Raw genomic sequence first — 24,838 nt, forward strand, 5'->3', positions numbered from 1 at the left:
TCAGTCGAAGTTCCTTTTTTTTTTAATTTGAACTACGATATCACCTACTCAAGTTTGTTCCATGAACCATTGGGCTGACCTAAGTTTCCTTTCCAGTTGTTTAGCAAAGCACCAAATTTCCGCTCGATATGCCACCACCTGCTCCATGGATTGGTTGTATGGTATGCTCTTTAGTGATACAGGTTGCATATGTTTCATCATTTGTGGCGCATGCAGATTGCACCCCAGCCCATACCCGTTCCCCACTGTTGTCTCGTAATTGAGATCAGCACTCACAGCTGGTGCTAGTAGTAATATTATTCTACTTGTTCTAGCAGTTCATCACCTATGCTCAAAAGGGCACATTTAGCGTGCTTATGATTTCTTCAAATTTACTGATATGTACAACTAAATCGACATTCCTCAAGCATTTTTCGCAGGTGTTCTGCAGACTCGCTTAACAAGACTATGTCGCCTGCAAAGCTCAATTGGCTCAAGTATTTCATGTTTACCATTAATCCTATGTTTTCCCAGGCAAGCTTCCTGAATACCCCCTCCAGACACGCACGCTGTGAACAGTTTTGGCGAGATTTTATCACCCTGTCGCACTCCCTTAGATTGGGAATTTCTCGCTTTGATTGTGAAGGATTATCGTGCTGGTACATCCCTTACATATCTCATCTAGGAGCCCTATTTAGGTCTTCTCTAGTCTCTGGTTTTTCAGTGCTGTCCCACCACAATTTCTGCAATTCACGTAGATCATACCTTCTCTTCCACATCAATAACCAAACTGGCTTCAACTCTCAGCATTCCAAACTTTGTTCAGGGAAGCAAAATTGATAAAATGCCTTCGCCACATAAAGGCTTGAGTCATTTTGCCAAAGTATTTTATGTTTAAGACAAGCTGGTTGTCATGCTTGACAGGTATACATTACTGATGCAGTGACGAGCAATTCACGGCTATATTTCTTTGTCCCCTAATTATTCTGCAGGACTGCAATAGCGAAAGGGAAGTGAAAGATGCCGGTTGCCCTGAACTCTGTCAAGGAGAAGGGAACAAAACATCAGTGATGCAGGCCATTTCTCAGTACCTCCAGAACCCAGACCTTGAAGACAAAGTTGCACTGTGGCTGGAGCCAGCTTTGGGACAAATTCTTGATAAGCTCAGCGTAGCTGCAAGTGCATACCAGCATCCGGTGGCGAATACTCCAAGCAACAAAAAAAGCTCAGATTTGTTTCTACGAAACGGAAGCCTAATCATGCTGCACCCGGAAAAATGGCTAAGCCAACAATAACTGAGCAGAAGGCTGTACAAGATGTTCTCCAAGCTGCGGGTGGGTCTGGTGGCCAGCACACAGCATTTGATCACACGTACTAAAGGGAGCACTAGTACCGGAGGCCTTCATACTAAAAAACTGAACCCTAAAATTTCTGCTATGACCAGCAGCATGTTTAATTCATTTGCATGAAAGGAAAACAATGCAAACTTATTTACCTTTTTACGATATTTTTTCTTCACCTGGTACAATACTTGAATAATTGTTTGTGGGGTTTGTGCCAAAGCTACACCTTCGCTAAAGGCACACTGTAGTGGAGGGCTCGGGATTAATTTTGACCACCTGGGGATCTTTAGCGTGCCCCGCATCTCCACCATACGGGCGTTTTTGGTTTCCACCTCCATCAGAAAAGCAGCCGCCATGGCCGGGAATCGAACCCGCGTCCTTGGGCTCAGCAGCACAACACCATAGCCACTGCAGTGGGTCCCATGATGCCTGAATGGTTTACCCAATCTCAGCTCCACCCGCTGCAGTCGATCGAGCGATCGGCACAGTAGGGAGGTAGTTTTTATGCCGATTAGCAAACTTCAACAATTAAAAAATAAAAAGTAGAAGCAGCAAATACTCAAGACTGCATAATACAGGTGTATCGGTGGGTATCACTTGCACCATCAGCCAGAGAAATTGAATTGAAATTCAATTTTGTAGATGGCGCGTGGGTTGACGGGTGTCTGAGCGTGCAGAATTAATCACACGTGATTACCCCTTTATTTGTTCTTTTTCTTTCTGCACAGTTTTATTTGTCCTTAGCTTGTTTTTAAAAAGAGTGTCTGTATAATAAACTGCAGTTGTAGTAGCGCACTTGTGTTGTCCTTTCACAGCCCCTGTCCATTTTATTGCCCTCCACTGTTCGAGCAATGGAATATCAACTAGGCCAACCCGTCACGTTACTAAATCCTGTAGGGTTCTCAGTTTTTGGTGAGACTGCCCTTGTACTTTCAAAAATGTGGCGGGTACCTTAAAGTCACTTGTCAAAAATGATAGCCAACTTGAACAGTTTTCCTTTCCCTCTTTGTCACTCCTTTATACCTAGCTCCTTAACCACCGGTGATATAGTATGTACAGAGAGCAACACACTTATCTATAACACAACTGTCATACTTCTAGCCTCATCCTTCCTCGCCCGAAAAGAATATAAAGAAAACTACTATGGCATGGCGTTCTTAATTCTTACCGACCACTTTTGGCCTCACAGTTTTTGTAAAAGATTGTTTCCGCCGTTTTCAGAGGCTCGCTGTTACAGACAAGTGTGTGGCACGTGCACTGTACTCTGTTTTGTTGTGTGCTGGGTATAGCAACGCCACAACATTATTTCCGAGTAAGAGCCAAAGGGGTTGCGAAGTCTTTCATCGCGTGACAATCCCTAGGCTTGACTTTAGCCGTACGAGTGCATACTAAACTAATGCCGCGAGAGAGAGAGAAACAACATCTTTATTTGGCCTGCGAAAAGGGTTACCTACTACCGCCGGCTTCCTGGGGGGGGAGGCAGCGGGTTCGGCCGCTGGCGCTCGATGGCCGCTAGCGCGAGCTGAACGACCTCTCGCTGTAGATTATAGTCCGTGCTGGTTACCGCACTTTGCAGGCGCGGTGGTAGCGGATCCGCGGTTGAGTCCGTTGGTTGGCATTCCCAGAGCATGTGCTTCATGGTAGCTCGGTCGCCGCCGCACACCGCACACGCGTCTGTCTGGTATATCTCAGGGCACACGTGTTTTGCGAACACTGGCGTCCATATCGCGCGCACCTGTAGTTGGCGTATCAGCACTGCCTATCCTCGGGTGAGATTTCGGTGCGGTGGCGGGTAGGCTCTCCTGCCCTCCCGATACCAAGCCAGCACCTCCTTGTACGTGTCGATCGGCGTCATCTCGGTGTGATCGTCCTCTTCTTCGCCTTCCGTAGGACGAGGGCTCGGGGCAGCGTCGTGGCTGGTGAGCACGCGCGCTGCTCGGTCTGCCTCCTCGTTACGGTTCGCTCCCGTTCCCACCGGGCCCATGTGCGCCGGGAACCACTTGATGGTCACTGGCATTGTTCGTTGTGGTAGGGCCCCGCACACCCTGGACGCGCACGAGGACACTCTGTTTGTGGCGTAGTTTATGATCGCACTGCGTGAGTCGCTCAGCACTGTCGCACACTTTGGGTTAGTCAGGGCAAGCGCGATGGCCAGCTCTTCAGCTTGTCTGGGGTCTTGGGCCCGCACGCTGCCCGCCGTGTACAGCTTCCCTGAGGTCGCCGCTATCACGGCCACGGCGTACGTGCCTTGGCGGTTCGGGTACGCCGCCGCGTCGACGTAGTAGGCGTTGGTGTCCGCCGCGTGCGTGGCCGTGAGGGCCTTTGCCCTGGCAAGGCGGCGTTCCCGAGGAGGAGGAGGATAAACATCTTTATTGAGGGAAAAGGTTGCGTGGACTCTTCAGGAGGTGAAGTCCTCAGTCCAGGACCCCATATGCCTTGCCAGCCGCTACAGCCCGCTCCACCAGCCGAAGCTGGTCGGACAGGCATGAGCTGGATAGGGCGCGCCTCCAGAGCTCGGGAGAGTTGTAAGGATTCGGCTTGGGGAGAGGGTGGGATTCGTCTCTGGATCCATGTGCTTGGGGACTGGCGGAATCTGCGTGAGGCCGAGCAGCCCGCGCGGCAGCGACAGCAGCGGCGCCCGGTCCCCCTCCCCCTGCAGCCTCGTTTGGTAGCCTACTCTCTGCAGTATCGATCTGCCGGTCCTAGTCAGTGTTAACCTCGTAAACTGGGCTGTGCGTTGTGCCTCTGCTATTTCGCTCAACGTGTTGTGAACTCCTAACTCTAAGAGCCGCTCCGTGTTGGTGTGTGTGTAAAGGCCTAGTGCCATCTTATATGCTTTGCGTATCAGAGCGTCAACCTTTCGACTCTCCGCTGCTGACCAGTCGTGGAAGGCCGCGACGTAGGCCACGTGGCTTATCGCAAACGACTGAACCAGCTTCAGGAGGTTGCCCTCTCTCATTCCTCCGTGCCTTGTTGCCACTTTCTTGATGAGTCTTACTGCCGTCATTATCTTCGTTTCGAGCTTGGTGACGGTGAGGCCGTTGTGTCCGAGTGCATCGACGTGTAGCCCGAGGATACGCAGCGTCTTCGTTCGCGGAATTGTCGTTCCGTCTCGCGTTCGGAGGTTGATGTCGGGTTCCGTCTTGTTTCCTCGACTCTTTCGTGTCGGTGGTATGATCAGTAGTTCCGACTTTGTCGGGGAGCACGTGAGGCCCGTGCCTTGCAGGTGGTCTTCGACTTCGTCGATGGCGCGTTGCAGAGACGCCTCGATCTCGCCGTCACTGCCGCCGGACACCCACAGCGTGATGTCATCTGCGTAAATGGTGTGTCCGACGTTCGGGATGCTCTGTAGTCGTTCGGCAACCCCGATCATGACTATGTTGAACAGCGTCGGCGAGATCACGGCGCCCTGCGGTGTTCCCGTGCTTCCCAGACTTTTCTTGGGCAGTTCCATGTCTCCTGCCACTATCGTCGCGGTGCGGTCCGTCAGGAAGTCTCGGATGTATGCGAAGGAACGCTCCCCCATGTTGAGGCGCGAGACCTGTTGTAAGATGGCTGAGTGGCGAACGTTATCGAACGCGCTCTTCAAGTCCAGGCCAAGTACCGCTCGATTGTCCATGGAGCTGGTCGGTCGGTCTAGGACTCCGTGCTTAATGAGCAGCATGGCGTACTGCGTGCTGAGCTTGGCTCGGAAACCCAGCATCGTGTCCGGATATAGGCCCTCTTCTTCCAGGTACGCTTGCCATCTGTTTAGGAGGACGTGTTCTAGAACCTTCCCTACGCAGGACGTCAGGGAGATGGGTCGCAGGTTGTCGATACTCGGCGTCTTGCCCGGCTTTGGGATGAGAACCGTTCTGGCTTCTTTCCAGCTGGTGGGGAGTTTGCCCGCTCGCCAGCATTTGTTGAAGTATCCCGTCAGCGCCGTTATTGCTGCGTCACTGAGGTTGCGCAGCGCTTTGTTCGACACCCCGTCCGGCCCCGGTGCTGACTTGCAGTTGATGGTTTGAATGACTGCCCGGACCTCCCATTCCTCGATGTCGGCGTCGAGCTTGGCGTTGGCCTCGCCCACGTAACTCGGGAGGGGGGTTGGCGGAGTGGGTGGGAGGTATTTGTTGTCGATTCGCCGGCGTACCTCAGCTTCGCCGAGATCCTGCTTCGCCTTGTGTAGTGTCCGGGCAAGGACGTGATGTTGTGTCCCCTTCGTCTTGTTCTCGCCTAATAGATGGCGTAGTAGGTGCCAGGTCCGACTCTTGTGTATCTGGCCGTCCGCTTCCTGACAGACCGCCTGCCATTGCTGACGGCAGAGCACCTCGCTGTGTTTCTCAATCTCGATGTTCAGCAAGGCGATGCGCTTGCGGAGCTTCCGGTTGTGGCGTTGTCGTTTCCATCTGGCCCTCATCGAGTTTCGCGCCTCCAACAGGTGCGCTAATCGGCTGTCGACTTGTGGGGTCTCTTCATCCGCTTCCACCTCTGTTGTGGCTGCTTGTGTCGCTGTGTTGAGAGCACGCGTCCATTCGTCGATGTCTTCTATGTGCTCGGTCAGGGCGTCCAGCTTCTGTCTGTACTTGGTCCAGTCCGTCATCGCTTGCTTGCGGGGGGTCGGCGCTTTGCCGTGCAGCAGCACCGCAATCTCGAGGACGCAGTGGTCGCTGCCCAGCGTTTCGCCCGTGTTTCGCCAGCGAGCCCCGGCGGCGTTGCAGAATGCCAGGTCTGGGTTAGTGTCTCGTTGCGTGGATGTGCCGTGTCTCGTGTGTGTCGATGGGTTGTTTAGTAGTTGATACTCCGCTTCCATGGCTTCCTCGTAAAGGCTTTGGCCCTTGGTCGTGGACTTCGGGTACCCCCACGCCGTGTGCGGTGCGTTGAAGTCTCCGCACACGAGCGCGGTGTTGTCCCCTGCCAACTGCTTCGTCTTGTGCATGAGAGTTCGAAACCGTTGTTGGAATTGCTTGGGATTGCTGTATGCGTTCACGATGAAGACGCTCTCCTTTCGCTTGCGGCCCGTGACGACCTCGATAGCTAGGTGTTCGATGGCACTGTTTTGAAGCAGGCCGTGCTCGATGTATGTGAGTCCCTTCTTCACCAGGGTACACACCCCTTGTCCCGCACCTTTCCCAGTCGTTCTTGCACTGGGCGGGCTGGCGTAGGAGCGGTACCCCGGCAGGCCCGGGGGAGCCTCGCTGTGCGTTTCTTGTAGGAGTATTACGTGTGGCCGCCGGCCGGCTTGTCTGATGTACTGTTGTAAGAGTGCCTTCTTTTTGCGCAGGCCGTTCGCGTTCCACTGCCACACCACGAGCTCTCGCGTTATCGCTGTTCGGGCCATGTTGGACGACTCTTGCTTGGGTGCTGCTGCTGCTGTTGGTGGGTTAGCTCGTCGGGTCGCGTTAGAAGTTGTTGTATTTGCGCTAGTATGCGTTCCATGTTGGTCATGCGAATGTTCATGCCTGCTGTCGTTGCCTCTAGCGCCGCTAGTCTTCGGTTGATTGCCTCCTGGTCCATTCCAAAACGGTCCATGCGCTCTTCCAATTGCTGGTGGCGTCTTTCGATCGCGTTTGTCACCGTAGCACGTCTTTTCGCCCTGGGGCCGAAGTCTTCTTCGGTTGTGTTTCCGTTCTGCGTCGTCGTTGTTGTTGTTGTTTCTTCTTCAATTGGTTCTGCGACTCGCGGTTCCGCGGCGTGTGCCTGTTCGGGTTCCTGCGTCTGCATTTGTTCTTGGTCTTGCTCTTGCTCCTGGGCTCGCGCTTGTCTCTGTGCCTGTCTGTGCGCTGCCCTTGGTGATAGATCTGGGATTTGTTGTTGCTGATGTTGCGGCTGTTGGTCGGCAAGGAGCATGTCTAGCTTCCTGCTGACCTCTTGTAGATGCCGCTCTTGTTGTGCGAGTTGTGCTTTGAGGCGCGCGTTTTCATTGCGGAGTGCAATCATCTCCGGAGTTGGTTGCGGTGGTTGTTGTTGCGGTGCATTACTCTTGAGTTCCTGCGGGTTGGCTTCCCGCTTCGGTCGTGGCTCGGCCACGGCGGCAGCCCACGTCACGCCCTCTCTCGGGCTGGGCTTGACCTGATTTCCATTGCCACTACGGCGGCTCGTTTCGCCTCCTCCGGGTGCTGCCGGAGCGCCGCCAGCCGTTGTTCTTGTTGCCGCCGCCGCTCTGTTAACGTCAGCGTTTCTATGTGGCGTCCGTTTCGCGCCATTTCCGACCGTTCGCAGCTGCGGGAAGTCGGCTAGGCCTAATGGCGGCACTCGCCGCTGCTCCTCCGCCCGCTTGCGCTGCCATCGGCGCTGCTTGACCACGTGTGGGGTCTTGTAACGATTCTTGCATCCCGCCACCCCGGTGGGGTGCGCCCCGCCGCATAGCTTGCAGCGGGGTGTGCATTCTTGTTCGTGTGTGGGGCCCGGGTTGGGCGCTCCGCACGCAAAGCATATCTCGGTGTCCGGATAGGGACACACGTCTGCGCGGTGGCCTAGTCTGCCGCAGCAGTGGCACACCTCGTAGTGTTGTCTGTATAAGGTACATCTCGTTAGCACAGCTCCGTATTTCACTACGTTAGGTACTTTCGTACCCGCAAAGGCCACTATTACCGTGGTGGTGTTTCCGATCCTGTGCGCTTCGAGCGCGAGTGGGTTCGCTTCGTTCACGATATTTTCTAGTAAGTCCTGCTTCGTATCTGATAGCGAGATGCCTCGAATGACGCCCTTTACGGTGCCGTCTGGCGCCGACGAGTACGCGCTGACCTCGTATTCCCTACCCGCGATTCTGAGCTGGCGAATGCCTGTGTACATTCGAGCCCTATGTTCGTGCGGGGTACTTATCACGATGATGTTCTGAGCATTATTGGTGCAAATAGTGTCTTTTCTAGACTCCTGTAAGGTAGTTCCCGCCGTCGCGAAAATGGCTTCCATGAGCTTAGTTGCCTCAGTGCGCGCCACGTTTAGCCCGCCACGTGGCCAAGTATGATTTTGATCTCCTTTTTCGGCAGCGCATGCGGCATGCGTGCTGCCTTGGTGAGTCTAACCGCGACTTGCTTCGCGAAACGCGCCTGATTTATAGAGGCTGCAGGAGGAGTAGCCAAAGCAACAGGGACCGACTCACCGCTGCCGCCGCGGCCGCCATCGCCGCCGGCCGCCCCGATCGCCTGCCGCCGCATCCGCCGCCTCGCCACCTGCCATCCCTCGTCGTCTTCTTCCTCCGTCGTTGGGTCCGTGCCGGTAACTGCTACCGCCACCCGTCCGTGGTCGTGGTTCACGTGCATCGTAGGTGCTTGAGGGCTATCTTCAGGTAGAAAAGTGGTGCCGATGTCCATTGTCGTCGTCATCTCCTCCAATGTAGCTGCCGTCTCCGTCATGGCGGCCGTCGTCGACGCGCCCGGCCCGAAGTCATGCTAGGCCTAGGTTAGGCCTAGTTGGCCGACCACGTTGGCCGATCTGTCTTCGCCAGTAAATAGATGAAAATCGATGCAGCTCACTCGAAATTGGTGTCGATCGATTCCGTAGGTCGAGCAGCGTTGCCCTATAGCAGAAGTTCGTCGATATTTCCAATTGGCTAGGCACAAATAATTATAACCGTCGGAGCCGATGTGAGACACGTCCGCTCACTGCGGCGATCGCAAGGAAGCACCACGACAATATGCCCTGCCGCGACAATATGCCCTGCGAGAGACTGAAAAAAGCTGCGAGAGAAAGTGAGACGAAACAGGGTCGCGAACAATGTACAAAGCAACGTTTGTACCTTTCAGTTAATGAACACAGATTGCGAGAATGTGGTTTTAACGTGATGAATGGCGATCGCTATAGCTCATCAATTTTCTTGGTGCAAACATTTTGCTGTAATTAAATGCCAAGGCAGCCAGTTGTCTCATCGGCGTCGCTGGCTCCCTCCCTACCTAATGTGTGCTGCGTTTTCATTCGTTTGCATTCAGGTTGAGCAACCAGCTTGTCTGCGAAATACCAAGACTGGCACTATTAACAGCTAATGTCAACGCATTCTAACAGTCACTAGATGCTGCGGTAAATTTACAGTGTTTTTCCATTTAATTTGTCCTCGCGGATCGAGTGTGAAACCTCGCGACAACAGTCTCGGGGCGGGACAGCAAAGAAGGAAGCGTAGAGGTACTAAAAGTATTGAATCGTAACAAACTGGTCGTATGTACTCCCCACACTCACCATGTCGCATCGCTGGCGATCCGTTGGTTAACCCGCCGCTGCTGAAAAGCGACGACTGTACATACGCTACAAGAAGCCGCCATGCCGGGAAGCGTGAAATAAATTGCCCGGACGCTCAGACGCGAAAGAGAGAAAAGGAGGAGTGCGAGTGGGAAAGGCGAAGGGCGCTTGGCTTTTCCGCCGTTGTGCACACTCCCTGCGCTCTGGGACCTGCCGGAGCCGCCGGAGCTGTGCCCTCTGCGCTAGCCTGTGCTCATGTTACGTGAAGTGTTTCAATCGGCATGTTGTATTTCGCTTTCTGCGACGGCCGCGCTGTGGATTGAACGCCTAATCATTCATATTCTAACGAAGTTACGAGTGCTTCAACCGTGCCTGTGTTGGATTTCGCGTTCTCAACAGGTGTTTCCCGCCGCTTATGCACTTACGTGAAGCGGCAAGTGTTCGGATCAAGCCGGTCGTGGTTTGGGTCACGACAGCCGGTCGTGGTTTGGATACACAGTGTGCGCTACCGCATCCGCTCCTCATGCTCTTACGTGAAGTGCTTCAACCGTGCCTCTGGTGCGTGATTACGCGTTCTCAGGCGTTGCCCGCTGCTGTAGATTTCGAAGTGCCTCAACCGTTCGCCAATCGCCGTGTATATGAACCGGTTGTTTCTACACCATTCACCCTGTGGTGATCGACCGCCGCTGTAAAAGTTATAAAGTCAACCTTTAATTGTCAGGTGTTGCCCGCCGCTGTGGATTTCGAAGTGCCTCCTCAGCCGTTCGCAAATCGCCGCGTGGTTGGAACGGCTGTTTGTCAAACGTGGATCTGCACTGTTTACCCTACATGGAATCAGCTTAACCTTTGGCCCGAAAATTGCATTTTGTGCCCTGATTGTTTCTGCGATAGTGCAGACCACGGGTGCAGACAACCGTGTTGCTTCAGATATATTTTTTTTTCTAGCGTTCCGTGCTGACGAGACGGCAATTGGAACTCCCTAAAGTTTCGTCAGGCGGAGTGATAACTGGCCAGAGTCCTTCAGTGATTTACTATTGCTCTATTTCACGCCCTCGGCGGTTCGCAAATCGCCGCGTGGTTGGAACGGCTGTTTGTCAAACGTGGATCTGCACCGTTTACCCTACATCCCTACATGGAATCAGCTTAACCTTTGGCCCGAAAATTGCCCTGATTGTTTCTGCGATAGTGCAGACAACCGTGTTACTTCAGATATATTTTTTTTCTAGCGTTCCGTGCTGACGAGACGGCAATTGGAACTCCCTAAAGTTTCGTCAGGCGGAATGATATCTGGCCAGAGTCCTTCAGTGATTTACTATTGCTCACATGCGTTGCCTCCAACAGGCAGGATGACCTTTAATTGTGTTATTCAGTAAACCTTGGGTGTTGGGCTAGTTGGTATGAAGACATGAGGAAAAGCAGAGCGCTGAAGTTTAAAAGACGACCACAGAATAAAGGAGCAAACGAATCACACCAAGCGTTTCGTTTGTCCCTTTATTCTGTGGTCGTCTTGTAAACTTCAGCGCTCTACGTTTCCTCATGTCTTCATTGTGGCCTTTGGTGTGTGCTTCCGTTGCTAAATGTGTTGTCCGGTGCTTAATCAAATTTCGCCCCCCGTTTTCTTTGGCTACAGCCACGGTAGCCATTGTTTTCACCTGTCGTGCAGTTCACATGGTGAGAGCAGAATTGCTTAAAAATGCTCACTTCTGGAAGCATATTTGGGAAACTGGTCATTATAATGCAATAGTCATCACATCAAAGGCTATGTTACAAACTTGCTAACACCCACGCTTTGCAATCGGTCTGCTGTACGCTGAATTTGCGCACGAGACACTCTTTTAAGAGTGAAGTGTACATGCATGTGTTGCTGCAGGCCAGCTAACAGTGCTGAACTGGCTGTAAAAGTTGGTCTGCCAGAAAAACCACAATTTTTCAAAGCCTTTTCTTTTATTCATCGAACTGGCTTTTTCTCTTTCGCTTTTTGGAAACATCAGGGCACGTCACAAAGCGCCCAGAGCAAGCCAAGCCCGACTATTCAGTTGTTACCGCCTTCTTAAAAACTTGTCTGATTACCCTTCACTTTTCAAAGTTACGTTCTGTCATTCTGTTACATTCTACCTAATGCTACCTTGGTGTGGCGGCGTACAGCAAAATAGGCCACCCAGCCCCATCTCTTTGCTGGCAGGGCATTATGACATCGGCAAAGCTTCCCTAGGAACGCCCGCAGTGGCACCACCTAGGAAAAGCTGCTACGCGAACATGCCTGCGCCATTGATCAAAGCATTTCACAGCCGTCTTGTTTCCTGCTGATTGTGCTCATAATCCCCTGCTGTCACTAGCTGCTTTATCTGTATGCGCTAAGTCACTAGCTAGGTACAGTACTACAGTCTCTAGTGCACCCACATGCATGCATTTTTGTGGCTGTGCTTGTAGGCAAGGCAAAACATTCTGATGAAATCGACACTGCAACAAAGTGTGGGATGAGGCATCATATTTTATGTTTGCTAGATGAGGTTTTTGTCTTTTAAGAACACAAGACCAGGAAAAGTTCTTGCACACATTCATATCCCTGCATCAGTGTTTGCTTCAGAAGAACGCTTCGACTAGTTCCACCAGTCATGTCTTGACATCCGCAATTAGTAATGTCACAAGTTGTCGTGCAGAACAATATATGGGGCAGCCGTGCCTGTTTTCACGCCACTTTGGGAATTTTCATGCACTAATAAAGTACTGCTGCTGCAAGTGGCATATTATTCGTATTCACAACACTGTAATTACTGATGCTGGCCAACTTGCTTTTGCACTTTAGTGTCTCTTTAGGCGTCTGTATTGTACCGTAAATCCATTAGGTCCCTCCTGGGCAGATGTGCTGAACTATGCTCCTGTGCTATGTCGCTTTTGCATCCCAATATATTTACTTCCTCTTTCTCTCTTTTTAAGCATAGCAGCAACCTTTGAGGTGCAAAAAGTGTCGAAACATGAAAAAGTTCAGTGTAGTTCTTCGTGCTTGAAATGAGTGAGCTTACCATGAACTTACCGTGAACTTACCATTAATGAGCAACGCGTCCCCAATGTACCACTCCTACGCATATTAGGCCTCACCATACCAAAAGATGGCTCAGGCGCTCAGACTATCCTTCCCTTGCAACGGACTCTTGACCAGCTCATTCACCTCATCCGCAGGATCTCCCATCAGCGACTTGGGCTACAAGAAGCTGACAGCGCATCATTCACGCCCTCCTTATTAGCCAGGTTACGCCACCGTATTTGGCCCTGAAACCCGCAGAGAAAGAAAAGCTAAACATCGCCATACGCCAGGCCTACGAGGCCGCCCTTGGACTGCCTCCAAAAATAGCAACAAGAAAACTTCTACAGCTCGGCATCCATAATACATGGGAGGAACTGGAAGAAGCTCATCGCATCTCCCAATTCACGCGACTTAAGCTCACGCCAACCGGCAGGGCTACACTTACCTGGCTCGGCTACAGGCCTTCCCCAAAATGCGAACAGAGGCAACGCATCCCTCTAACCATCCGACAGTACATCACAATCGCACCCATTCCCAGAAATATGCACCCCATCTATAACAAGGCACGCCGAGAAGCCCGGATACGAGCCCTTAGAAAACGCTTCCCCAACTCTCCCTGTACTCGTTACACGGATGCCTCTCCATACCACCAACAACCGGAACATGCCGTGAGTGTCACCGGAGCCAACAGTGCAGAACTGACGGCCGCTACAGTACACACGACATCTATTGAGGCAGCAGAAGGACTTGCCATCGCTCTAGCCGCCACCACTGGAAACGACTACTTCACTATAATCCGCCTGCCGCAACTTCCTGCTAGGTCGAATAACACCCACGGCCTTAAAAATTCTGCAAAGTGTGCACCAGCTCCCGGAAATGCACATCATCTGGACCCCCGGACATGAGTCCTTCAAGGGGAACGAGGCGGCACACGCCGCTGCCCGCGTTCATACACACCGAGCCGTTTCTCAAGAAGGCGAAGTCACACAGCCCCTTCGCTCTCCCAAGCCCGCTACTCTGAATTCATACGCGGACATCCTCGCCCATTACCGCCACGAACGACGACGCTTCCCGCCACCACATCCCCATTTATCCAGAGCACAGGCGACTGCCTTTCCTCCATGCCATGTACCCCACCCTCTACTACTCAACGTGTAATTTCTGTCACCAACCAGGCACCCTGTACCACATGGTATGGGAGTGTCAGAAAACCCCATCTCTTACCCCAAATCCTCACCCAACGTACGAGCAGTGGGCGGACCAGCTGGCCAGCTCCGACCTCTCAGTCCAGCGTATCCTGGCGGAGAGGGCTAGGGCAGCCAGCGCGGACCAGGGCTTCCCGGACTACAGGAGGCCCCCCACCTGGTGGGCACCTGAAGCTCGTCTTAATAAAGTTTATCCACTCCACTCCGTGGCTATGATGCGCGCGTGGTCCCACTCTATCTTGTTGCCCATCTTCTCGGCATGCTCTGCAAGTGCATTCGTCACGGTGTGGCCCTTGGTGACGTCATTTTTGTGCTGTTTAAGACGCCGGCAAAAATTTCCGCTTTCACCAATGTATACCAATTCGCAGTCGGCGCATGGGATTTTGTAGACCACACCAGGGAAACGTTGCCGAGGGAGGATCCTTTATGTTAAGCAAGTCACCCTTGAGCTTGCTTGCTTGCACATGCGCGATCTGCACACCACATTTTCTGAAGACACGAGCAAGGGCTCCACTTCCAGGCAGTTCCTCCACAAGGACATGACATTAGTGTATCGCACGCCGTTCGATGTCACTGAGCTCTGCACCTTGCTACGGTTTTGCCTGTCTAACGCTTGCTTCTCGCACAAAAGCGAATTCTACAGGCAAGTTTTCGGTACCGCTATGGGAGCATCTATTTCAGTCACGACTGCAAATATTACAATGGAAGCAATTTAAAACAAGGCATTGGAATTATTTTAGCAGATACCCAAGGTGTTCCCGAGATACTTCGATGACTGCTTCTGCGGTAAGGTGTACATCAGACAAACCAGCCGATGCGTAAATGACCGCCTCAGGGAACATGATCTTTCCATGAAGAATGGCACCGGGTCGCATTTGCCTCATCACTACCGCGAGTTTGGCAAAGGATGCCTTCCGAGACTGACAGAGACAATCATTATCGGAAAGAGTCGTGACACCGTGGCGCAAGAACTGCGCGAAGCGTATTTTATCCAAAAAAAAACAGCGCAGGCTGTATCAGTGAAGCATCGCTATCCCTGTTTTCGAAGGAGTACCGGATCCTAGACAACATGCGATAAAAAGGTGTGATTATTGTCTTCAGCTGTGGCTATTTTGTTTTTATAGTATCTTTTTCAGATCTATTATCCTTTGTGTATGTTTGTGCGTTTGTAGACAAGCTACTTATATCGCTGTCTTTCCTTGGAATAAATCAGTTGTTAGTAGCGCATCTGTCTCGTCGTTCTTCGTTTTTGCTGTCCTCGTTTGTAGCGCTCGATTTTCCTAAAGCAATGAACCAACTAGCCCAACAGCATAGTTTACTAAAAAAGCGGACCCTGATTTACAACGCTACTTGCCCGTACGATTTCGAAAAGGAGCTTTTGTTATAGCCGACGCTTCAGCTATCACGTCTCTCTCTTTGAAGGGAACAAACCGCACGCGGGCTGCGATCGATCACTATTTTTACCATACATTATGTGCAAACAGCTTCGTGAATATCAACCCAGTATTTTTTGCCTTGCTGCCCATCAGGAAACGAATTATAAAACGGATCTAAAACGATAAGCCAGCTTCCACAGCTAAATGATGCACTAAAGCACGAAAACATTTCCTATCTGCCACTGTTTTCTACTTTAACCAGAGACAGGTGCTGCTGAAAAAATTTTACTTTCAAATAAACTAAATCTAACACTCAAAGTAAATACTTCACTTGGGAATTGAACTTTTAAAAATCTAGTCTATTATTTAGGAGAGGAGAAGTTTCGTTAGTTTTCGCACTTGACGAAGACGACGGCCGATATTTGTGCTGATGTATTTGTTACTTAGAGAAAGGCTGATTTTGGCTCACTTAGCGAGTGAGGCAAAAGTCACACAAGCGTTTATAGCCGCGTGTACAACAACTCTATTTAGGTCGTCAAACTTTTGAAAAGGTCTAAAGGATAGAGGTGGCGTTGGGCCAGCCTAAATATGGCCCATATTAGACGCGGGATGCAAGCGGCCAAAAAGTTATAAAATATCTTTTTTTTTCTGTGGTAAATGCAATAGGAATGACAAATGTAAGGCATGTGCTCATTTCGCGCTATTTTTATCTTTGAGTAAACATTTTATTTTTAAGTAAAAAGAGGTTTGCTAACACCAAGACATTCGCAAGCGCGTGAATAGTTTGTAGGCTTCTCATCTTTCTTTCTTTTTTTTTTACATTGAAAAAAAAATGGCGGATACGCCTGCCTATGCGGTTAGTTTAAACATGTGATGGCGACGGCGGTACAGCGCGCTGGTGTAGCAGAGAAACCTCGGGCGAGCATATCCTTGCACCTGGCGGAGCGCCCTGCAAGTCGCCGGAGAAATGCGAGCTTCACGGGACAGGTTCCCCAACCTCCGTCACAGGCAGCTCGGAACTTGTTTCGGCAACTCTCCACCAGGTGCAAACGTCGTCTGCATGGAGCTACTTTGAACGATGGTACCTAGTGTGCAGTGTGCTTGCGAAGCTCAGGATTTCGCCAAGGTGATTTTAAGAGCTTAGACTGCTTATTTGGACAAAAAAAAATTTGAGTGCAGTTGGCCTTTAATGCCGAGACATGTGCATTTAAAAATATTGGAGTTGATTTCCCGTGAGTTTTCACTATTCATTTACGACTTGTAGTGCCATTCACACACCTCCGGAGAAAACATAACCCTAAATGAAGAGGCCCACACAAAGGGCACCCTATTAGGTGCCTTCTGTCCCTTCTGTAGTCCGAGAGCTTTGGCGTGCGGCACCCCATCTCTGACGCTGAGGTTCAGGGCGTGAGGACCGCTTGACCTTCTTGCTAGCCGAGCTCTTGGCCAGCAGGCACTCTACCTGGTCCCCGGTTGACCCCAGAGCGACGCCTGGCAATGCTTGTGGGCTGGACCTTGACGGTACAGCCGCACCTCCGGGCGCTGGTGAAGCCTGCCTTCATGGGCAGGCTCCTTCCTGGGGCTCCTTTCTGATCTTGTGCATCTGCCGCAGCAGCTGCTGAAGGGCAGTGGCATAATATGGGTTGCCAGCAGCTAGGGAAGGCTGGCGCCACCACTCCTCGTAGATCTTTTGCAGCTCCGCAGTGTCCTACGAAAAATTTGTTCAGGATATACCACAGATTTACTCAAAATTTGTTGCATCTCCTATCTTTACTATTGTCTTCTTTGCACTGCTGAAGTAATAAGGGTGTTCCGTAGGTATTCAACTATGGGCCAACCGGGAAACCCATTAGGGCAGAAAAATGTTCACAGAACTCACCTTCCCCTGCCAAGCTTAGATAACCACTTTGGACCAGAGAATACTACGCAGGTATTTACAGATTAGTTTCACAAACATTAATGCATTCATTGAACTAAAATAAAACACAAGAAAAAGCTTTGTTTAGTGCCATGTTCAGTTACATAATAATGACTGATTGATTGATTGACTGCAAGGTTTAAAGTACCGAAACTACACCTTGCTTATGAGGCGCGCTGTAGTGGAGACAGCTGGGGTTTAATTTTGGTCACCTAGGAACAGCTAGGAAGAGTTAACGTGCGCCGAAATCTCGACACACAGACTCTTTCGCTTTTCACTTCTATCAGGAAAATTGCTACCGCAGCCGGTATCGAACCCATGTCCTTGGGCTCAGCAGCACAACACCATAGTCACTTTAGTCTCACAGAACCCAAGCAACGCCTCTTCAAAATCCCAGGGTTCCTCAAAGCCTTACTTGAGAGCCCCTGACCTAGCGCTTTCGCAAGGCACCTTTTTATTCACAGGGCCTTAGTGGCATACAAGGACTATTCAGCGAAACACACAGAAAAAAACATTAAGACCAGAATGTAAAATTTTACATCTCAAAAACTTGCACTGTGCAACTGACTACGTATCTAATGGTATGAGATTGGATCCTGGCAGAGTGTGTTTAACACTTCTTCTTTTAAGCTGGGCTGAAGACTGTCACACCTGGTGGGGGCCCCTAACACCAGCACAGTGCTGTTTAATGAAAGTTTATTCCTCCTCCTCTTAGCACCCTCCCTATGTCAGAAAGGGCCTCGGAAGACATACGACAGCCAGCATACAAAATTTCACACTAGCTGTGACATATGAATACTACTTCATTCTTGCTCCCCTTTACATGCATTGGAAAAACTTGTTCGTCTTGCTTCTGCTATGATGCTACGCAGTCATGTTGGATTGCCTTAATTTTTGGAGTGTCTTTTTTGGCATCCTGTAGCCTTCTTCTACTTAGCTCCTGCAATTGTACCTTCGTAAAAATAAATTTTACTACAAGAGACCCCTGAAAAAATGCATGCACGTGGCTATAAAATAGGTAGCTCTTGCCAAAAGTGGAGTGTGTTGCTGAGAAACAGATCTTGTTCAGGTGTCTAGTTGCTACCTAGGTGTCCAGTAACTGGAGTAAGGGTCACAATTATTAGGCTTTGCTAAAATAAATGCACGAGCACAAGCCACACCTCAACACCTCACGTTGGTGACTGCTTCCAGTTGAGCCCTGGGCCTCCAGCTGTGGCTCGGTATCCATAGGCAGCTGCTGCTGTTCAGGCTCTGCTGCCACCGGTTGGCCTTGCCCTGTGGGTGTGCTGGTGCTGGCTTCTTGGGAGTTGTCCTGTGTTTGCTTTCCCAGTCAAGCTTCCTGAATGCCCCCTCCAGACATGCTGTAAACAGTTAGGAATAGTGAAAACTGACTGTGAATCAGATCGAATATTCTCAAATACGAATAGTAGAAACCAACCGCGAATTACATATATTCGAATGTAAATGGCAAAAGATTACTGCAAATGAATTATTTTCAAATGTGAATAGTGAAAATTCACTTCACATTGAATTTGATTCAAATTGCGCATTGCTCCCACGCCAGGCTGCTGTTAGCTGTGCCACGTATAAAGATGTATTATGAGCTGCACTGTTGTGGCGAATACCACACGCCCATTTATTCCTTCTAAGTGGAACAAAAATAGTAGAGCGAAGGTATGTACTGAGACATACGAACGTCTGGGCCATAATTTAAAAGTAGTTTTACAAGCACAGGCTTTCAGTCAGGCTGTGCCATCTTCATTAGGACAGGTGCATCAGACAAGTCTAGTTAAGTGCGCCGTGGCTGTGCATGTGCTCATCGCTGCCTTTCTCCCGAATTAGAGAATTCAACACTGCAGAACAGAGTTTCTGCGATAGCTTTCCGTCTACACTGCATGATAGCTTGCTTGAAGCTGAAAATTAAACTGAGAGAGATACCATGTTTGCATAAACGTTGGCACAGGTCACATAAATGTAGCAATATATGGAGTGTGCTGGGGTACATAGCTACTTACAATGTTCAACGTGATTTGGTGCTCTTCTGTCCAGCTTAGTGAGGGGGCTCACTCCTTCGTCGCCATACTGCCCTCTCCGCCACCCTCAGAACCAGTGGTAGACGGTGCTGACTGGGGGATTTACAGCGCTGCTAGCGAGCAGGCCCTCACCGTCCTCCTGCCTTGCCAGCTTCGTTTTATGAGGAGCTAGTGCGGCTGCTGGGGTCGTATCATCTTGAAAGTAGCGGAAGAATGCGGCACTTTTGTCCGATGTGGGTTTTAGAAGGCGAAGCCCATCGGCGCAGTCGAGCCTGTGGTTGAGCACCTCATGCAGCTTGATGACAGCAGTCGGCGAGACTGGCCAGTTGAGGAATGGGTCGTTCTGCTGAGTTGCTTTTGTGACTTCCTAATTTTGACATCTACAAATGCTTAGCAGTAGTAGAATGCTTTCCGGCAGTTTCGTTCAAGCTTCTGTGCTGACACCTTCACTCCTTGTGGAACACAAACCTGTAAAAAGAGAATATCACAAATTATCTCAATTCTCAAAATATTATTTAAAGCTTGATATACAATGACTAACCTGCAATATATTTTTTTACTTAAATTACAATTTTATGAAACACAAACGTGTTAAACGGTAATATTATGAATTATTTTAGTTGTGAGAATATTATTGAGAACCAGATATGCAATCTGTAATCTGCAAATGTTTTTTTTACTTCAATTACCCACTTCATCTGACAAGTTTCACAATCAGACAACTAAGAAATGCTGAAGTTCCAAGGTGATGCGCATACTGTATTAAAGATGTGCCTCCAAGTCATGTTCTGATCTACTTCGCGGAATAAGAAATTGTACAGGTTTAGCACTCGCCTTTCACTTAATTTTCCCATGTATGAAAAATGGCGTTTTAGGAAAATTTGTGTTGGTACCAAGCAAAATAAAAAAAACTTGCTCAATCGCTCACGAAATCGAAGCGGAACAGTTGCATGTTATGCTCTTGCATATAACACAATTCTCTCCAAAATAGGACAGTTATATGCTTCCCACATTTCGGTTACGTTTAAATCCACTGAAGACGTAATAACACGACACGTTTAAAGCCTCTTTTAAAGCATTTTCAGTTGGTCTTTTTTTCCTCCTCAGCAAGGGGTGCCCCTTTATAGACCGAAGGGGGCAGGAGATAATTGGCTAAAAATCATTCATCTGTGAAAATGTTAAAAGCATGACACACATGCTTGACTCTTTTTGCTCGGACCATACTATGAAGCGTTATTTGTTTGTGAATTAGAATTAATTACATCACACATTATTCTGATATTGTTTAATCTTACGTAAGGAAAAATAAATTAATTTGAACATGAAGTGAAATGCGGATTGTTTTTGCACGGGTGCTTCAAATCGTGGTCAAAAAATCCCAGCCCAACTCAATGTAATGTAATTTAAACTATATGTTCTTTCACCTCGGCCAAGAGAACATACAACGAAGTTCAGCTGTTCTTCCCTTTGAAATTGAGCGTGAAAGACGGCGGCATCGATGATTGACCCGTGGCGTTGTTCAGCGTGACGGAAGCAAGTGTGATCAGTAGTAACCAGATTTTTAAGCCACCGCTACTGTAATAAATGCGTAGCAAAAAAAAAAAAAAAAAAACTCGCTGGTGTAGCTTCGCAACTGCAACTGATCAGTCTGTCTTGATTTTACCAGGTCGGGTAGGGGGGTGATATGGCAACGCCTCCGAGGACCTTGCCTGAATAAATAAAGACACTGCCGAAGAGCATCTATGGTACCTCGTTGGGTTGGGGGCTCCCAGTCGACGATCCACGACGCACGGTCGCACGGTTGCCTCGCCGTAGTAGTCAGCCATGCGTACGCATCCCCGCACGAAGCACGTCCACGTTATCGACGCTGGCTTTAGTCTAACTAGAAAGGTTGGTCGCGCCCGCGCATGTGACAACGGCTGAAGAAATTAACTGCTACTTCGCCGTCGAACTAGAAAAAAACCGTAAAATTGCAGCAAACTCTACGCCACTGATGCTGCTGGTGCCGTGAACGAGCCCTAAACAAGAGCAGAGGAGTGCGGAGTACGTTTACTGCTTTGTTCGCACGCCGGCAGAACCAGCCTAAACATCAAATCATCAAATAGCAGGGAAGGAGTGCGGAGTACGTTTGGTGCTTTGTTCGAACTTCGCACACCGCAACGTTTTTATGGCGCAAGGTTTGTTTTGCATTCAACAGGTGGCGCACCGCAAACGCGCAATTTTTAAATTGTAAGCCGCGGCATTCGCGCTCACGTCTTGGAATGCATTTTTAGCATTTCTGCGCGTACTGTAGCACGATATCACGTTACTGTGATCGCCTACAGCATCAGCAACCATGCTTAAAATAAGACATATTCCCGCTGCATTTTTTATTCAGTGACAAAAAAGTAAATTCTCAACAAGAAAAGTGGGGGGAGGGTTCATTATGAGAGTAAATACAGCAGCTCTCATTTTAAGCACAAAAAACTACACTGAACTTTTTCATGTTTCGACACTTTTTGCACCTCAAAGGTTGCTGCTATGCTTAAAAAGAGAGAAAGAGGAAGTAAATCTACTGGGATGCACAAGCGACATAGCACAGGAGCATAGTTCAGTACATCTGCCCAGGAGGGACCTAATGGTTTTTACGGTACGCCTAAAGAGACACTAAAGTGCAAAAGCAAGTTGGCCAGCATCGGTAATTGCAGTGTTGTGAATACAAATAATATGCGACTTGCAGCAGCAGTACTTTATTAGTGCATGAAAATTCGCAAAGCGTCCTGAAAACAGGCACGGCTGCCCTGTACATTGTTCTGCAGACAACTTGTGGCATCACTGATTGCGAATGGCAAGACAAGACTGGTGGAACTAGTCGAAGTGTTCTTCTGAAGCAAACACTGATGCAGGGTTATGCAAGTTTAAAATGAGTGTGTGCGCGTATGCAAGTTTAAAATGAGTGTGTGCAAGAACTTTTCCTGGTTATGAGCATTTTAAAAGACACAAACATCAGCCAGTAAACATAAAATATGATGCCTCATCCCAGGCTTTCTTGCAATGTCGATTTCGTGGGAATGTTTTGCCTCGCCTAGAAACACAGCCACAAAAATACATGCATGTGGGTGCACTAGAGACTGTAGTACTGTACCTAGCTAGTGACATACAGATAAAGCAGCCAGTGGAAACAGGAAAATTAGCACAATCAACACGAAGCAGGACGGCTTTCAAATGCTTTGATCAATGGCGCATGCATATTCAGCAGCTTTTCATAGGTGAGTAGCGCCTGCAGGCGTTTCTGGGGAAACATGGTCAAGTAGCGCGGTAAAGACGGGACAAAAGTAGAGAACACACAGGACTAGCGCTAGACATCAACTGAAATTTTTACTACACACATCAAAAGATATACAGGAAGGGCGCATGCGTGAACATGCTCAAAGCACAAAGAAAAAAGACAAGATCAAGTGGTGCATTTTGTTACGCACGTGGCAAGTTCGCATCCAGATAATCTATTTCTTTTTTTGATGAACTAATAGAAGCCGTGCTTACACACTTTTCACCGGCTTTCATGATGCACCACGCTTCAAACAATTCATGGCTGGCTTGGTCCTTAAAACAGCACAATGTTACTGTCTTCTCGTAAATTGGAACACAGTGTGGAACGCACCGGCAGCGGCGGCAGTGGTCAGCTAAACGGCCCCCCGCAGCGAGCGCTTGAACAGCTGTACGGTGCTCCCAGAGCCTGTCATTTATGCACCTACCAGTCTGCCCAATATAGCATTTTCCACCAGATAGAGGCACTTCGTATACAACACCTTGCTTGCAACCAACAAACAGCGTGGCATGCCTCTTCTTCGGTTACCCTTCTCGCCATTCACAGCAGAGCACATTCGTGCTAGTTTTTCTGGGGCGGAGAACACAACGTCGGCACCACATTTCCCCGCCACCTTTTTAAGGCGGTTGGAGAAATTGTGCACGTAAGGGACGACTACAGGCCTCCTTTCTTTGCGAGGTTCATCTCGCCCTTGACGCCGTGCCCCTGACTTGACGTCACGCAATTCGCCCCGAGCGCGAACACAGTCGGCCCCTGGCGGCGGTGGGACGAATCGCTCCTAGTGTGGATGGCGCTCTCGCGTCGTCTGCTTTTTCACGTTGCGTGCGGCGCAAGACACGTGCTGCACACGACAAAACAACCAATATGTGTGCTCGTTGGGCAGTAAGCAATGGCATAGTAACCTTTTTGTGCTCGTTTCCTCTAGAAACGCAACAATCAGCGGCCGTTGCGGGTTAATGCGCTGGTTTAATTCCACGAAACATCTTCGCTGTGGTCACCGCTTGAGTGTGAAACGTGTTATAAACATTGCTTCCACACATTTCACTTTTCTTATTGTTGAGTGCAGTCGTCTGCCGTTTCGAGAACGTCGAAGGGTGCTTTTTGAAGGTGGCGTGGTGATTATTTAAAGGATAAAAGTTTAGTACGCGAAACGGGTAAGAAGCGACAAGACCTGTGCATACGCGTGCAAATTCCACACCCTTGTAAAATTGCGCTGTGTCCTTATAGAAAGAAACAAACAAAAACATTTACACTGCACACGACCCGTGCGCTATCGCCCATACATTACCGGACACGTATTTTACACCCGCAAGCGTCTGTGTGATCGTGTCCTTCCCGTACCTTTTCTAAAATAAATACCATTTTTGGACAGTCGTTGGTTATACTCAGGAGGAGGAATAAGCATTTATTCAACTGTATCGATTTGCTAATTTTACGTATTATTTAAATACGTTTCTATGGATGCGCAAGAGTATTTAGGGGGAATGTTTCAGTAAAATTAAGCAGTTGTGAGTTTGCGTCAGTCATGTGGCATTTTGTGTGTCATTTTCATATATATCCTTTTCAAATCCGACATGAATCACCTTGTCCAGAAACATGTCTCACTCAGCATAACCAAATGCCTAATTTGGTCACGTCTTAACCTCTTAAGGTGGACCTAAGTTTAAAGAAAGAGGAGAAAACTCGTAATATATAATGCACGTTGTTGCCCACATGTGTGTGGGGTGTGTGCCATGACTCGCTGTTTTTTTTTTCCCACAATGCTTGCTTTCAATACAATTTTGAAAAAGGCGTCCCACAAATCCTGGACAATCTCGGACCAAAGGGGGGTTAATCATTTTGGAAAATACCTGTGCTGCTTTTTCACCGCTGCAGAACACGACGCCTAGTGTAGTTTCGATTGTAAATAATACTTATAACCATAGTTTGGCTTTTCGCGCGCGTTACATGCGTTCTCTTCTCGCTGCTCTTGCAACGTTGGCAGGACCCCCCCCCCTCACCCTTCCCGAAAAAAATGAAATGCGCAGAATTTCATTTTTTAAACAATCCTCAAGAATTAAATGCCAAGACAAAGGCGATATTCAGTTTACAAAACAAAGTAGTTACCGGGAACCCGTTACGCTGATTTGCAACGAGAAATAAAAAGGAAATGTTTTACTACATCTGCAACAGCACAACTTCATTTATTGCCGTCTTTAGGGTTCGTAAGCAACCTTATACGCAAGAATGCAAACACATCTCGCTGTTGCAGGCACCTGTTAGATTTTAAAAGGAACGCAAATCGTCAACAGAGCAGCCGTCACAGAAAATTTGTGCTCACTGTGAGGTCCCAGAAGCTTTGCACACTGTAAGCCTGCTTGTCACTTTGCGAAAACCTAGTTAAACATGAGATGTTGATTGTACTGCGTGCGTTGATAATTCAATTCGGAAGTTCACTTGCGACGAAAGCCGTAAATAAGTGATCCGAAACCGTTATTCATCAAACCTTCCTTCACAGT

General features: G+C 49.2%; 1 long non-coding RNA gene across 1 annotated transcript; it reads right to left on the reverse strand.

Moving 5' to 3' along the window:
- Window positions 1-16,003: 16,003 nt before the first annotated feature.
- LOC144158120 (uncharacterized) lies at window positions 16,004-20,923 on the reverse strand. Its single transcript, XR_013319943.1, has 4 exons — window positions 20,783-20,923; window positions 19,016-19,501; window positions 18,161-18,361; window positions 16,004-16,790 (listed from the first exon to the last, which is right to left on the reverse strand). It is a non-coding gene; the product is annotated as an uncharacterized LOC144158120 (long non-coding RNA).
- Between the last annotated feature and the right edge of the window lie 3,915 nt (window positions 20,924-24,838).

This window comes from Haemaphysalis longicornis, unplaced genomic scaffold (assembly GCF_048455015.1).
Source record: "Haemaphysalis longicornis isolate Haplotype H1 unplaced genomic scaffold, Haemaphysalis longicornis Haplotype H1 scaffold_10, whole genome shotgun sequence".
Lineage (NCBI taxonomy): Eukaryota > Metazoa > Arthropoda > Arachnida > Ixodida > Ixodidae > Haemaphysalis > Haemaphysalis longicornis.